Source organism: Lissotriton helveticus, chromosome 10 (assembly GCF_964261635.1).
Source record: "Lissotriton helveticus chromosome 10, aLisHel1.1, whole genome shotgun sequence".
NCBI lineage: Eukaryota > Metazoa > Chordata > Amphibia > Caudata > Salamandridae > Lissotriton > Lissotriton helveticus.
Window position 1 is genome coordinate 750,640,364 of NC_136071.1, and position 14,861 is coordinate 750,655,224.

Below are 14,861 nucleotides of genomic sequence, written 5' to 3' on the forward strand. Positions count from 1 at the left end.
GATGGGAATACCAAAACCTGTTAGGAAATTTGTCAACATTGCTTTACTGCTAGCGAAGCGCAGGGTTGCATGTCGGTGGGGAAGAGGGAGAGCCCCAAAATGTAACTAATGGCTGAACGATATTATATACAGTCAAGATCAAAATCAAATCCATGCAGAAACACTACCAATGCTCAGCAGACCTAAAGATTTATGGGACCCCCTGCGGGGATACCTTGCGAAATACAATAGTGACTCACACGACTAGGACCAGGCAAATACGGGCTCTGCTGCTGAGCTATACAGCATGCTATTCGTACGACCGCTATGATACAATACATGACCTTTGTTCATATCTGCCTGGCATTGCAATAGACACTATGAAAAAGAACTGTCCATAAGTGTATTATGAATAGCAGAATGTCATTAATGTCATGCTGTAGATACGGTGCTGATATATGCATAAACTAGCTCTAATCAAATGGACTTATTGATGGTCAAGGATGTATGTTCCGTTATGATTTTGTGCCCAGGAGTATATTCCTTAAAATAGAAATGGCCTATATGCTACCATTATTAATACTGTAATAGTGTTATGTGATGTATAGATTGCCAGAATTTCTGCCTGTGAGAATACACCTGTACTGTAACTGGAGAAAATTTTCATAAATAAAGGTTTAAAAAAAAATAAAGCAAACAGAAGGATCTGATTCAAGACTCTATTTAGACTTCAACTGAAACAACATTGATCTATGGCAAATTTACACATATGATGTGAAAAAAACTGTATTCACTTATCGATTCTTTTGTGCCTTTGGATAACAGTTACAACTATTTGGTGTGCTTTGGTGTATTTTGGTTAAATATTGAATCTGACCAATGTCGATGGCGGCCCTGGTCTCCCACCTATTCCTTGAAAGAAAAGTTTGCAAAAGGTTTATAAATCTGACTTTTACAATCTGTACAGGAGAAGTACACTCTAGGACCAGACAAGGGTCCAAGATCTGGGGGCACAACGTTTGAGCTAGCACTCACTCCAACAGAGGCCAGCAGCAGGATCCAGGGCAGATCCAGTTGGAACTGGTGAGCTGGGCAGTCGCAGGAGAAAGGCCTCTGTAAGCTTTTTGTGTCGTTTTAGCTCACATAGGAGATCTGCCACCTGACGCTTGGAGTCACACCTAAAGTTCTGGATTCAAGGCGAGCAATTCAATATTCCTTCAGGATTCATACAGCAGGGAAGTCCTTCTTTTGATCCAGAAGTGTTTATTTCAAGTTACTTGCCCAACTAAAAATAGGTATAGAAATGAATGGTCTAAATGCAGATAATTTTTGTAACTGGTATAAAGAGCTTTTTCTAAGAGTGGTTGCCTGTCTGAAGGATTAATATAGGAAAGTCCATAGTGCTAACATCACTAAATTTTATTGGAATAGGAAAAGAATAACATGGTTTGATTCCCAATGTCAACTACTAAAATTGAAACTCTGAAGAAGGAGATCGGGGGGAGATGGGCCTGTCGATAGTCTACAGAAGCGGTCAATTTGAAATATGTCACTAACTAAGCAGAAAAAGAGAGATATTTGGAGGAAAGTACAAAAGATGTTAAAGCAATTCGGTCTAAAAATGCAAAAGAAATATTGGAAGCCTGTGCATGATGGTATTGGCTTGGATATGGTAAAGACCAGTTTTGTGGCTCCTTGAAATTAAGTGGCTAGAATTTCTTGCACAGAGCTATAGTAATGGGCATACTGATCATTCTGTAATAGAGTTTACATATGATGAGGATTTTCTTAATAGTATATCAATTAAAAAGATTCAGAAACTGATCACTGCATTGAGGTTGACTAGGGCAGCAGGCCCTTTTAATTTGCCTTCTGTAACTATTAAGGTTAACAGCGCCTGGTGGGCCTCCCTGTTATATCAAGTGTTTAGAGTAGTGGTAACTACTGCCACTATGCCCACAAGCTGGAAGGGAGCAAATGTCAAAACTATATTTAAAAAGAGGGATCCTAAAGACTTTATGAGTTATAGGCTTATAAGCCTTTTGCATGTGAGTTTGAAAGAATTTCCAAATTATTGCTTAGTTATTTAGAGGTCCACTTAGACATCTTAGATTTTATTCTGACAGAGCAATGTGGTTTTAAGAAAGGACATTTAACTATGGATCACTGCTTTTGCATATGGGTAATAGCTAAGAAATTGATTGATTCAAGAACTCGATTGAAACACTGGGTAACCTGTTTGGTTGCTTTGTTGATTTCAAGGCTACTTTCGCTTTGGTAACCTGAGATATATTCTGTGAGCATCTGAAGAACATAAAAATCCATGCAGGGATAGTAAATATACTGAAACAAATGCGTAGGGGCAATTTGGAAAAGGTTGAATTAAACCTTGAAGGCCTGTTGCTCCCCCAAAATATTGACAATTGTCTACCAAAGGATGCATATTTGCACCCACTCTATTTGTCATTAATTTATTGGACTTACCCCGTATTTTGGCAGATGTGAGAGCATTTTCTCATAAAATGGATTGTTTTCATATTACTTGTTTGTTATAGGGAGGCAATTTGGTAATTATGGATGTTACTCTGGTTGGGCTACAAAGGAAATTGGAGGTCTTTGCTGAATATTGTGATAAGAAAAAGTTGGTAATTAATATGGACAAAACAAAGAAGTTGGTGTTTGGTCCTGAAAAGGGGAAACATCAATGGTTCATTAATGAGGCAAAGGTTGAGGAAGTTACTTCATGTAGATATCTCCGCCTCCTTTTTCAGTCAATTCTCAATTGGAAATCCCATCTGAACACTGTAAAAGCACACAGACACACAATTCCCTGCATTTTCGGGTTACACAAGTTTAATAGATCTTATGGAGGCTATGATATGACCCCAGGTTAAAAAGCTTTTAAGGCAGTAGTGCAAACACATTTTCTTTATGCCACAGAGATCTGCATGAGTGGACATTATGATTGAAACAAGTTGGAAGGGCAATGCCTTAAAAGATTGTGAAGCCTTCCTCAATCGTCTATGGTCCAAGCAATATATTTAGAACTCAAACTTGTATCTTTGCATTATATCTATAAAACTTCAGCATAGATGTCCGAATAGGCTACTAATGGATGGAGAGAATACAATTTTCCACTTCTGTAAAAATGAGCTTTTAAATAGTGATTTGTCAAGGACTGCGAATGTTAAAAAAGAATTGCCCTTAAAAATGTCACGTATGGACGTAAATACGAAAGTGGAAATGTTATCCAGAAAATATTATTATACATATCTGGGTACAAAAATGTGTTACCCATTTATTGGAATCGTGGGGTAATGAGGATGTGTATCCGTATATTACAGGTTTACCGGATCCAGTCTTGTGAAACATTATATTGAAAAAAAGATAGGGCATGAATCCGTTATTGTATATTATGAAATGACCCAATGCGACTCTTAGAACTGGTGGATTTGTAACTCTGGTATTAATATGAAATGCGCTAGTGTGCACATCTTATTGGTCGTTGGTTTTATACTGGGGCAAGACCTACATTTCTAAAGCCTTTTTTAATCCAATATAATATTAACACACCTCATGTAGACTTACGGTTTTGAGTGCTATGAGTTCACTTGATACAATCATTGCAGTTAGGAAATTTCTACAAGCAATTGGAAAGGGAAATAGGGAGATTAATACATTTTATGATTTTAATGTCACACCTTGTCATAAGTTTATTCATTTAAGTATTTTTTTTTAATGTTGTGATATAGATTCTTGCTTATGATTTATGTATGGGGTAGTTTAATGGTCCATGGTCCCAATAAACATATTTATTACTACTACTACTGCTACTACTGTATGAAAAGCAACATCTTTGGTTACAACCTTATGGGGTGTACGTCCCTTTACTAAACAGACAGCAAGAGTTGAACCACCTGCCCCAAAAACACTTTTATGAAGAGGAGTCATAATATGAAGTTTGCATTGTAAATCATGAGCTTGAACGGCATACACAGCAGAACATTGAATAATAGATGTATTTCACAAAAAGTCAGTAAAAATAAACTAAAGTGCAAGGTTGGTTAGTGAAAACCTATTATGTATCATCCAAATGACAAGAACTTTTCAAACAAAAACATAAACCAGCGGATTAAATCTTCTTGTGTGCGTACTGACATTGGACTAGCAAAAGATTTACTGGAGATCCATCAAAAAATCCTAATGTGAACATAAATGAGGCTAAATAACATTCACGAAATGCCATAGCTTTTGGTAGCCTGTTTATCCATATAATGGCAAACCAGGAAAACACATGAAAACCAATAGCAGAAGGAGTCTGACCCAAAGCTCACTCTCTTTCTGTACTTTATATTGTACTAGTTTAAGAATCAATAGTATGAGATGCCCGAAAGTGCAAAAACTATTTAGCCAGACCTAAAATGTTGTATTTCTGTATTCAATTTATGTACGAGATAAAGAGGTGAATCTGGCAAAAAGTGTGAATGTTGAGTGTAGTTTTGAGATGCAAAATCATTTTTTATGCATTGCATTGCATTGCATTGCATTGCAAGTACTCCATATTAGGTACAATCAAGCACCAAACTACAATTTATGTGATGGTGAGAGACAAACATTCCTCTGGAATTTGAACTAAGATGTCGTTGATGGTGCCTGAAATCATTGGCTGAAAAGGGTTAGTCAATAAAAGCCAAAGTTGAAGGGGCCTAATCCAAATCTCTATGTATATTCTAAGCAGCAGGTCTTGGAGACAAGTGCACTGCCAACCCGAACCTAACAGTGCACCCTTCTGTCCTGTTCACATATTCACTCTGCTTCCTGTGATGTTTCCCCTTGTTTGAATACCCCTTCAACGCGTTTATGGCCTGGCCTTTAATAGTGTTAGTGAAAGCATTAGTTCTGCCCTCATTGTTCAGGCCCATACATTGCATTTCATCCAGTGATAGCGTTCTTGTGTCCAGGGTAATATGTAATGAGACTTCCCAAACCATAGGTTGTAGTCCACTATAATGAGGAGGTGGCACAGCCTGTTACACCACTAAAAAGTTGTCAGATGATAACTTTCATGAACCAGTGGTCACTGCCACGTTCACATTCTTGACCTAAATTCAACATTACTGACAATGTGAACATTTGTTGAGTCACCCAATCACCTAAGATCTGCAGGCACATAACATTTTTAGCACTAGTCTGAAGACTGCTATAGGTGCCTCGATAAAATTACGTTTTACCTAAAATTAATAATAGAAATACTTACATCTATACATACATAGAAGGGCTTTCAGATGGCCCTTTTCCCCAACTGACTGGTTCAAGTTTCATTCACATTTATTGTTTCCCTTCACCATAGCATGCTGCATTGGTCAGTGGGCCAGTCTTCCCCATCAATTGACTGTCTTTCACTGTGAGTGACAGCAATTGTCCTAACCACATGTTCACTGCTGCCTGAAAATGAGTGCAATCTAATGCCATGTCTTATGTGCTTTTGGAGATCGCACAGTCCTCTGTTTTTTATCACATTTTTTAGCTGTGAAATATTTTAATTTTTTCACCAATTGTTTATTTTTTAATTATTTTTCTTTGTAGCTTTTTAAATGTCTACCTTAACAGTTTTGATTTATGTTGCATATGCTTTCAAAATACATCAGTAAATAAAAAATCATTACACACTTGCCTAAGGCCCCACTGATCTGTTAGTTCTGCCAATGCTTATTTTTATGTCGGCTTTATATTAGTAGTAGTTAAACCAATATCTGGATTTGCTAAAACCCCAGGGCCAGAAGCAGCCTTTTTATAATTATCTAGTTTAATCAGAATTGAAGAAATTGGGATCTATCACAAAGTTGCAGACTGCACTCAGTTCTGGAGCAGTGCCTTGATGGACTTTGCTCGCGCACAGCCGAGTCGAGCTCCTGTTGTGTGTGCCTGCTTGCAGATCGTGAATCCATTTAACCCTTTAATTCTTTGAGTTAATGCTTTTTCCTTACAGCTCGAAAATAGAAAGGAACATACCTTGCTGAATATTTATGAGCTATGCAATGTGAAAATAAAGCGCTTATTCAGCGAAAACGCGAGTTAAAAATAAATTCATTCACTTAACGCAATTCAGGTGGATAAAACAGGAGGGCGGCTCTGCGGCCCCAAAATACTATTTTACCACACCACAGAATCCACCTCTATCTTTCTAAACGAAGCCAGGCATTTCTTGGGTTAACCATGCTCCGAGTCCTCTGTGGTGAATTCAAAATAGGCTGTCATGATACTCCTATCTGTGGAGCAATAAACACACTGTCAAAGTTCTTTTATATTACGTCGCGCACAAAGACTCAAAATACGCGTATAAGATCGGCGCAATCTTTTCTCCTCACCTTTTGGCGCCATTGGGACCGAACACAATGCACCTTTTAAGCATCTGTGAGAAAGTGTTATTTCTTTCCCTAATCAAAGTTAAACTGCGGGGGGTTTTAGATGAGACAGAATTTGTGAAATTGAAAAAGGCCACAGGGGTTCGCTCATAGCCTGCAGAAAATTGGTATCTGATCTTTTATGGAGACGCGATGGGCACGTTCACCTGAGCTGGTCGCCTCATACGAGGCATTAGGAGTGCATGCTGCCCCTGACACATTGGCTTTGCATCTGTTCAGTATGATGGCTACAGCTGGAGAGTCTGCCTTCTGAATTAACATGGATGGATTGCATTCTCATCCGTGACAAGTGCTCCCCTGCTTAGCTTGTGAGATTTGACGGGATTACTCTTACAATTATTATGTTAAACTGCCACACTATGGCTAACATGGATTTTAAAGTTTAAACAAATGGGATTAGTATGCTATTACAGCGAATCACGAAATACAGAGTCTGAATATGAAGGTGACGTTCCCATCTTTCAGTGGATTGTTCTTAAAAGGGACAAGGTCAGACAGTTTAATTATTTACCAAAAAGCCATTAAGTAAATATTTGTCGTCAACAGCCTCATTAAAATTGCCCTACCATTTAACTAAACTCACAGGTAAATGTTCTCTCATGAAGGTCAATCAACAGGTTGCTTGCAGACCGTTCATTTTGATTTAAAGGAAAACATGTCTATAAAAAATAGCAGAGCACTAGCTCAGGAACGGCTCCTCCATTAGAGTGGAGGAGCGTCGCCCAACTAAAACATGCCCCCAGTAACCCCCCACAGCTGAAAAATAAAATGGTTTTAAAGCTTATTTATTACTATTTTATTTTTCACCAACCCGTCACGAACCAAGTGTCAGGATGGGGTGGATCATTACTGCTGAGTGGCAGCAGCGGGTTGTGCATTTAAGCTTAAAATGTGCATGCCATTTTGTCTGGCTGTCTTGCAACGGTCAGCCAGACATGTGCATTTTAAATATCTCTAAGCCAGCTGTCTTAGACAGCTGGGTTAGAGATAGTACATGCCTCCAGTGCTGTTAAGAGCTCTGAGAGAGGCCGCTGCCTCCAATCCTGGTGCTTCTCTTATGTTGGTTAACAGCATGAGAGCAGTGCCAGGATTGGTTAGGGGAGGTGGCTGGGTCCTGCATTGGAGCCTTGAGGAGAGAAGACCGGACAAGCCAAGAGAGGAGGATGTTGTGCTGCGAGCCAGGAAGGTAAGTGCCTATTTCTTTTATTTATGTTAGTACCACCCATTTGCCAGCCTCACCACCCTCCGTACCTGCCAACCGACATGAGCAATATTATGCAATCATTCTGTTAGTTCTTTAACCATTCTGTGCCTATGGGAGAATGCCTTGGTCCATCTGTCTGTAAGTTTTATGTATTGATATACAAAAATATTGTATCCAATGTGTTGACTACCACTACACTGTTATGGTAAGTACAGATAAGTAAGTATAGATTTACTATTGAAAACTCCACATGTGCATACTTTGAAGATTGGTATAAAGAACTTAATAATGTAATACAACATTGATTTGGATGTATTACACTTTTCCGTGCATGCCCAATCTCGCTTCCCCGGAACATCTCTTTGTATAGTAGACTGCTTCTGCCACACTTAAGGCGATTCCACCTTAAAACATATAATTGTTGATTTAAAAAATGGCATATCTCAAGTAGTCTTAACGGCAAAGCTATGCCCATGTTTGACCCACCCAGGTTTACAAAGACCTCTAATATCAATTGTTCATTCTCCGGGTATGCAGCAGGGATCTGGAATGCATTTGTGATACACATGTGATAGACCACATGTCGATCTTCTCTTTCAAGTGGGACCCCAAACATCCCTTTCTTAGAGACCTCACATAAATTGCTCTCAGCACCTGAGTTTATCCAGGATCCCCTTTTAGGAGTCAGAAAATGTTTTCCAACTCCCAAAATGAATCAGAGTACTTGCAACTGTTAATATGTTTAGTATATTGGGCCCCTAGTATTGCCCTTAAAACGGTTTAAAAGTGAGCTCCTAGCACCTTGGCTTCTAATGTTTATTCTCATTATCTGGATTGGTGTTCAGTATATGTATTCAATCTATAGCTTACACTAGAACTTCATGTGGCAAAGAATGACACTCTACCTATGACTATGTTCTTATGAACCAAATTGAAACTTTTCTATTGGTGATTTTGAAGAAAGGGATTTCCTTAAAGTTTAGAAAAGAAAATGGTATGCTTTCTTTTATACGTCACACATTACATTTGGCTCCTTGTTTTTCAATTAATTAGTCATCTTATCAAAACAGCCCTATAATTTAACACGAGTTGGACATTTTCAAAATCTTTGCTGAATAGGCACATAATGCATCTTTCTGAGCTTCAGAAGCTGTTGACCCTTATAGACCTTAGATCATCAATTTTGATATTGACAATGTATCATTTACTGCTTGGGTCACAACAATTAATATAGGTCTTCCGTGTTTACGGTAATTTTGGTTGTTGGTGCCTTAAATGCTATTCTAGGTAAGTGACATAAAATACAGAGATTCTGCCAGAGCCAGCCCACACCAGAACTATGGTGTCATGATGTCCTTCAGAAAAATAACGTCTAAACACTTAGGGTCTCTTTTACACTCCCCTGAGGCACTGTTGTATTGCAGATGCTTGTGAGACCCTTCTGTAATACAGACTGCGCCGGCACACATACTTTGACAGAGCTACCTGAAGAAGGGCTTCTCTCATTTGCATGGGGGCATGAGCCCAGTTCATAGTCAGTGCACCCCAGGCCATCCGCTGGAGGTCTTGCAAAGGATCCAACAGCAGTAGGTGTCAAGTTAAAAAGGGAAAACTAAAACAAAACCGGTTAAAGTCAGTAACGGCGAGACTCAAGCAAGCCATATCAGTCCTGTGGTTTGGGATAAACCAATTGAGAGACTAAAGCTAGGAATTGGAAGGCATATATTTTTCACCTCAAACCATCTCTTTGAAAACAGTTTAGGAATATCTCAAGTGTTACTGTACATTCCTCAGATTGTCAATCCAGTCTTGAGAATCTCACTTTTAAAGTGATCAGTCATTGCTGCCCAGTAGTGCTGTAGTGGATTAAAGTGCTGTAATATCCCATGAACATTGGAATGCCATATCACTTTGTAGCAGAATTTTAGTGTTTGTGTTTGGTAGTTTCATGACACATGCTTTCCACACACACATCTAATGCGTGGAAGCAGACATATATGCTCAAAGTTGATAACTTGGGAATGGTAGTGAAGCACTACATTCTGTGGACAGCACTGATTAAGAGAGAATGGAATTAGGGAGGGACATCACAATAGAGAATGTCCACACCAGAAAGGTGGCTTGCATACAGTGCATCTCAGCATGACCAAGACATATCTCTGAATGATACTGTATGCCAGAGGGGATCTTCCTCTATAAGTGATAGGTGGAAAAACAGCTAACTGCTCTGCAGAAGCATTTCTCTCAACTGTTTGACAATTGAGGTAATTGCTGTGCCCAAATAAAATAGACATCAATAACTTCAACAACAGGATCAAGAACTGAGCGGACTCCTTCACATCAATCAAAACCAACAAGCATAGTAGATCATACAAACAGGCCAACTGGCACACTTAAAACCTCAAAGACACCAAACAACACTGTAAACATCAATAAGGGAAATGGAGAGCCAGCCACGACACCTCCGACAGAACTACCAACGAGGAGATGCACTCAGATGCTGTCACCAGCAAATAAGCGACATCAAGAAAAAAGCACTAGTGGACCGCGTCGAAGAAACAAACTCCAACAGTTTCAATGATATCTTCTTGATTGTTAAGGATTTCACCATACTCTCAGCTACTCTCACCAACATTGCTGCCCCCCAGCAACTCTGGGACAACTTATCCTATCCAACTTTTTCCACAGCAAAATCGCAAACATCTACATAAACTTCGCACACCAACCCAACCCCTAAGAAGTCATTGCTGACCCATACCCCACCAACCATTATGGCCACCTGACTGAATGGACAACACTCACCAGAAATGAGACAGCTACAAGCATGCAGACCATCACTCAGAGGCCCCAATGGACCCATCCTCCCACCACATCTAATACCTGGGAACATCCCCACTCAGCACCACCGTAAACAGTATCATCAGTATCTCCATCAAGTCCACCACTTTCCCGGATGAATGGAAAACAGCAGAAGTCAACGCCCTCCTCAAGAAGCATACAGACGACTCAAATCAACTGAGAAACCTCTGAACCATCTCCATTCTTCCAGCCAAAGTGATTGAGAAGGACATCAATAAGCAATTCACAATCTACCTCAAACATCACAATCTTCTAGACAACCCTCAATCAGGATTCAGAAAGAACCACAGCACCTAAACAGCACTCATCACGGCCACCAATGACATCCAAATCATTCTGGACGGAGGAGAAACAGCAGCCCTCAACATTCTCGACCTCGCTGCATCGTTTGACCTCATCAGAAGAATCCAATAGATTGGTTAACAAGGATCGCCTTTCAAATGGATCTGTTCCTTTCTCATGGGAAGAACCCAAGGGGGCAGGCTGCCACTCTTCACGAGATACCAAGACTGTCGTATGAAGAGTCCAGCAGTGATCGTCGCTCAGCTCCACCCTTTTCAATGTATCGATAACACCACTTGCCAACATCATCCACAAGGCATCACCATCAACTCCTATGCCGATGGCACCCAACTTTAAGGGTGGGTGGGGAACTCTGATCCACTAACGGAGTTTGTAGAGTTTTGCCATCTCTGAGCTCCACTGGGGACAGGGAGTTTGGACAAAAACTCAGATTCTGCGGCATGGCAGAGTTTGCCCCTGCCACCCACCCCAAGGAGAGAGTTAAAGGGTGAGGAAGACCAGCACTTACCTGGGTTTGGCGTTCTCTGCCGTGCCCGGGCTGCCCTCCTCCTGTCCTGGTCTCCTCGGCATCCTCCTTGGTGCACAAGCAAACCCCCTACACTGTACATCTTGGGAGGACTGGGCATGTGCACGCGTGCAGGTGGCAGTCTGGGAGTCAGGAACCCTGGCCAGGTCTGCTGCCTGCAGTCCGTAGGTCAGAATTCCACAGTGTTTTTAGGCAACTCCACGGAATTCTGTGTAGTGGCACTCCCCCAATTCCACCCACCCTTACCCAACTCATCCTATCCCTGATGGACAAAACAACCACTGCCAAAACCAACGTCACCAACTGCCTGACCATGGTAGCAGACTGGTTGCAAATCACCTGCATGCAGCTCAACTTCAACAAGATGGAAGTACTTGCCTTTGGCATTCGGACCTCCCCATGGAACTCCACCTGGTGGCCGTTGGAGAAAGTACAAATACCAACACCCACAGACCATGCAATAAATCTAGGGATCATCCAAGACAACAAGCTCAACATGACATCTCAAGTCAACACAGTGTGCACCTTTTGCTTCCAAACCCTACACATGCTGTGAAAAATCTTTAAATGGATGCCTCAGAACACCGACGGACTGTTGCACAAGCACTAATCACCAGCAGGCTCGACTACAGCAACTCTCCCCTACACCAGAATCACCAAACTACTCCTACACAGACATCAGACCATCTAGAACACCGCTGCAAGACTGATACTCCATCTCTCATGCTTCACGCACATCATACCACACCATCAGAAGCTTCACTGGCTCCCCATCCACAATATTAGCCAATTAATTTACCCATGCACAGAAAGCACTACACAACACAGGACCAGAATACCTGAACAGCTGCATACACTTTCACCAACTCATCAGACACCTATGCTCTGCCACACTTTCACTGGCACACATTCTCTGCATTTGCAAAAGCAAAACTGGAAGTGGCTCATTCTCCTACATCACACCCAAGACATGGAACAACCCCCCTCAACACATCATTGCCTCCTCCACAATTCTTGAGTTCTGCCAGAAGCTGAAGACCTTGCTCGTCACATAAGCACCTCTGTTACCACAAACCTACACACCTGCCCAAGTGCCTGGATACCCTCTTGGGTAAGTAGTGCACTGTACAAATTAATATAATATAACTTAACAATAGAGAATTGTTTCTTACTGAAAAATAGGAAAAATAAATACAGGCACAACTTTGCCTATAATATCAAAATCCCAGGTAGCTAATAAATGAAGAAGAAACATCAAAAACTTGTAATGTCCTGGAATGACCTATGATTGCGCTACCTGGCATGCAAGTGAGCAATCGGGAGTCAAGACTCTCGTGGTGAGTGCTAGGACATCTCTTCTTCCCACTTGCTCTCTTAGTTTACAGTATTACCTATTGTGTTAATCACTGGCATTTCTCCTCTACTAGACACAACAGGGTAAATGTCATTGGCTTGTGGGCTAACTGATGAACATCATCAGAGAGGGATGGTGGCTCTCTTTAAATCTCCTTGTTCATCCAGCAAAGCTGTCATACTATCTAGCCACATTGTTGACTATTTGGATCAGTGGATGTGGGTATTTGTATCTCCTGCTTGCCAAGAAGTGCAAGGACTGCCAAATGTCTTACTGTCTTGCTGCTGACAACTGCTTCCAGGCCAACCTTTTGATTTCCCATGTTTATTGTTTAGAATTTAGAGAAACATAAATTAGCAAATGCTCTGTGATATCTGTAATGATGAAGGATACTTCACAAAAGCAAATTCATAAAATTACAACCCTTGCAAAAAACTGCTAAGAGCTAATATAATGAAAGCCCACCCATGAAATGTTCATCAGAAAACCCTGGCACCATGGCACAGGAACAAAACCTAAATAGAATACTACTATAGCCAGTTTTCGACTACGTAGTCACAAATTTAACTCATGCCAAAACAAAGAAATATAAATGAACTCAGTCTTTGGTAGTTTCGGCTTTAGGTCTAATGTGAACAATCAGGATGGAATAGTGTCCAGGCAGTGTTTTAGGCCCGGACAGAGCTGTTTCTTATCAGCGTTAAGTGTAAGGAAAGTCTTGTTCAACTACCAGGATTTCTAACTGCTTCTTGTACTGACTGGTCTAAATATCAAATGGAGACGATTGGAGCCTTGGAGGGCTTCGTATTTCATGGGGGAGGTGTGAAAACATCCATCTTAACACATTGAACATATTCATGCTTGTTGGAATAAAAGGAGGTCCTCCACAATTTCAAAACTCTGTTGTACTCCTGCAGTAAAAAAGTATTTTGAGATGGAGCTTCTGATCACTTTTGAAGGCCATTAGGAGAGAGAGTAGGAGAAAGGATCAACTTAACCTGTAATGTGTTGGGCTTATTCAATATCTTGCACTTTATGTGCTGCAGCAGAGGCAGAGGCCATGTTAATGGATTGTAGGAAGCTGTGGTAATCTCTGTGATGTATATTGCCACACATCATTTAATGCCCTTGCTATGGAAGGGATTAATAAAGTGGTAGCAATTGTCAAAGCCTTAATTGGGCATGATTTGAGGCAGACGACAATAGAGCTGTGGTCAGATAACCATGTTGGTCTTCCCGCATTCCAACCAAAGTTTTATTTCTGACTTAGTCTCTGAAAGTCAAAATCCTTCAATGGGGCAAGGTCCAGTTTAAGACCAGGGAGATCTTTAAAAGTATGATACATCTTTGTCAAGCTCCCGCTGATGTCATGGTTTTGGCACCAAATTCTCAGGGAGGGACAAAGCTGAATTTCATAGCCACCAAGTTCTCTTCACAGGTTTGATAGATTTTGCTCCTTTCTATGTTTCAAGATTTTACTTTCAGAGTTTATCACATTTTTGGCACTCAAAATCCTCCAAAGGCCAAGGCTGGCAACTGTAGCAGGTCAGGGCTCCAGAAGGCTGGCTGGATATTTTTTAAACCAGGTCCTGCTAAACCTTTTATTCTGAATGGCAAAATGTGGCAAGTGGGATGATGCTGGTTTTCATGTCCACCTTAAGTGTGACTTCCCTAGGCAAGTCTCAACTAACCCTGGGCATAGTTTGCGAAGTAGCACTATGATTAGCTATGCGAAGTGCACTTCGCACTATGCGAGATACGTGTAGCGCTACGCGAACTGCGTAGTGCGCTGTTCGTGATGATTGCACAGTGTCGGATGCTTGTCCGCACTGTGCAATCATTGAAAACGGAATCTTCTACAGTGCGAGCTGTCGTTTTCTGCCGCTCTAGTAGACTTTTACTCGAGCAGCAGCTTTCTCATCGCGGACTGGTAGTTTCTCATCGCGAGCGGTCGCGAGCATACGCGACCACTCGCAATGAGAAACCTGACCTCCCCCCGTGGAGAATCTCGCCAGGTGGTTCATTTTCCATGCTCACGATCGGCAACTTGAAGTTGCTGATCGTGAACGAGGAAAAAGTCTTGTTGCTCGTGGTCGCCAACTTGACGTTAAGGACAGTGAACAAGCAAAAAATGACTGCTGCGCTACCCCACAAGTGTTTGCACTGTGCGACGTGCAGTTCGCGTAGTGCGATGTAGCGCAAACTTCGCAA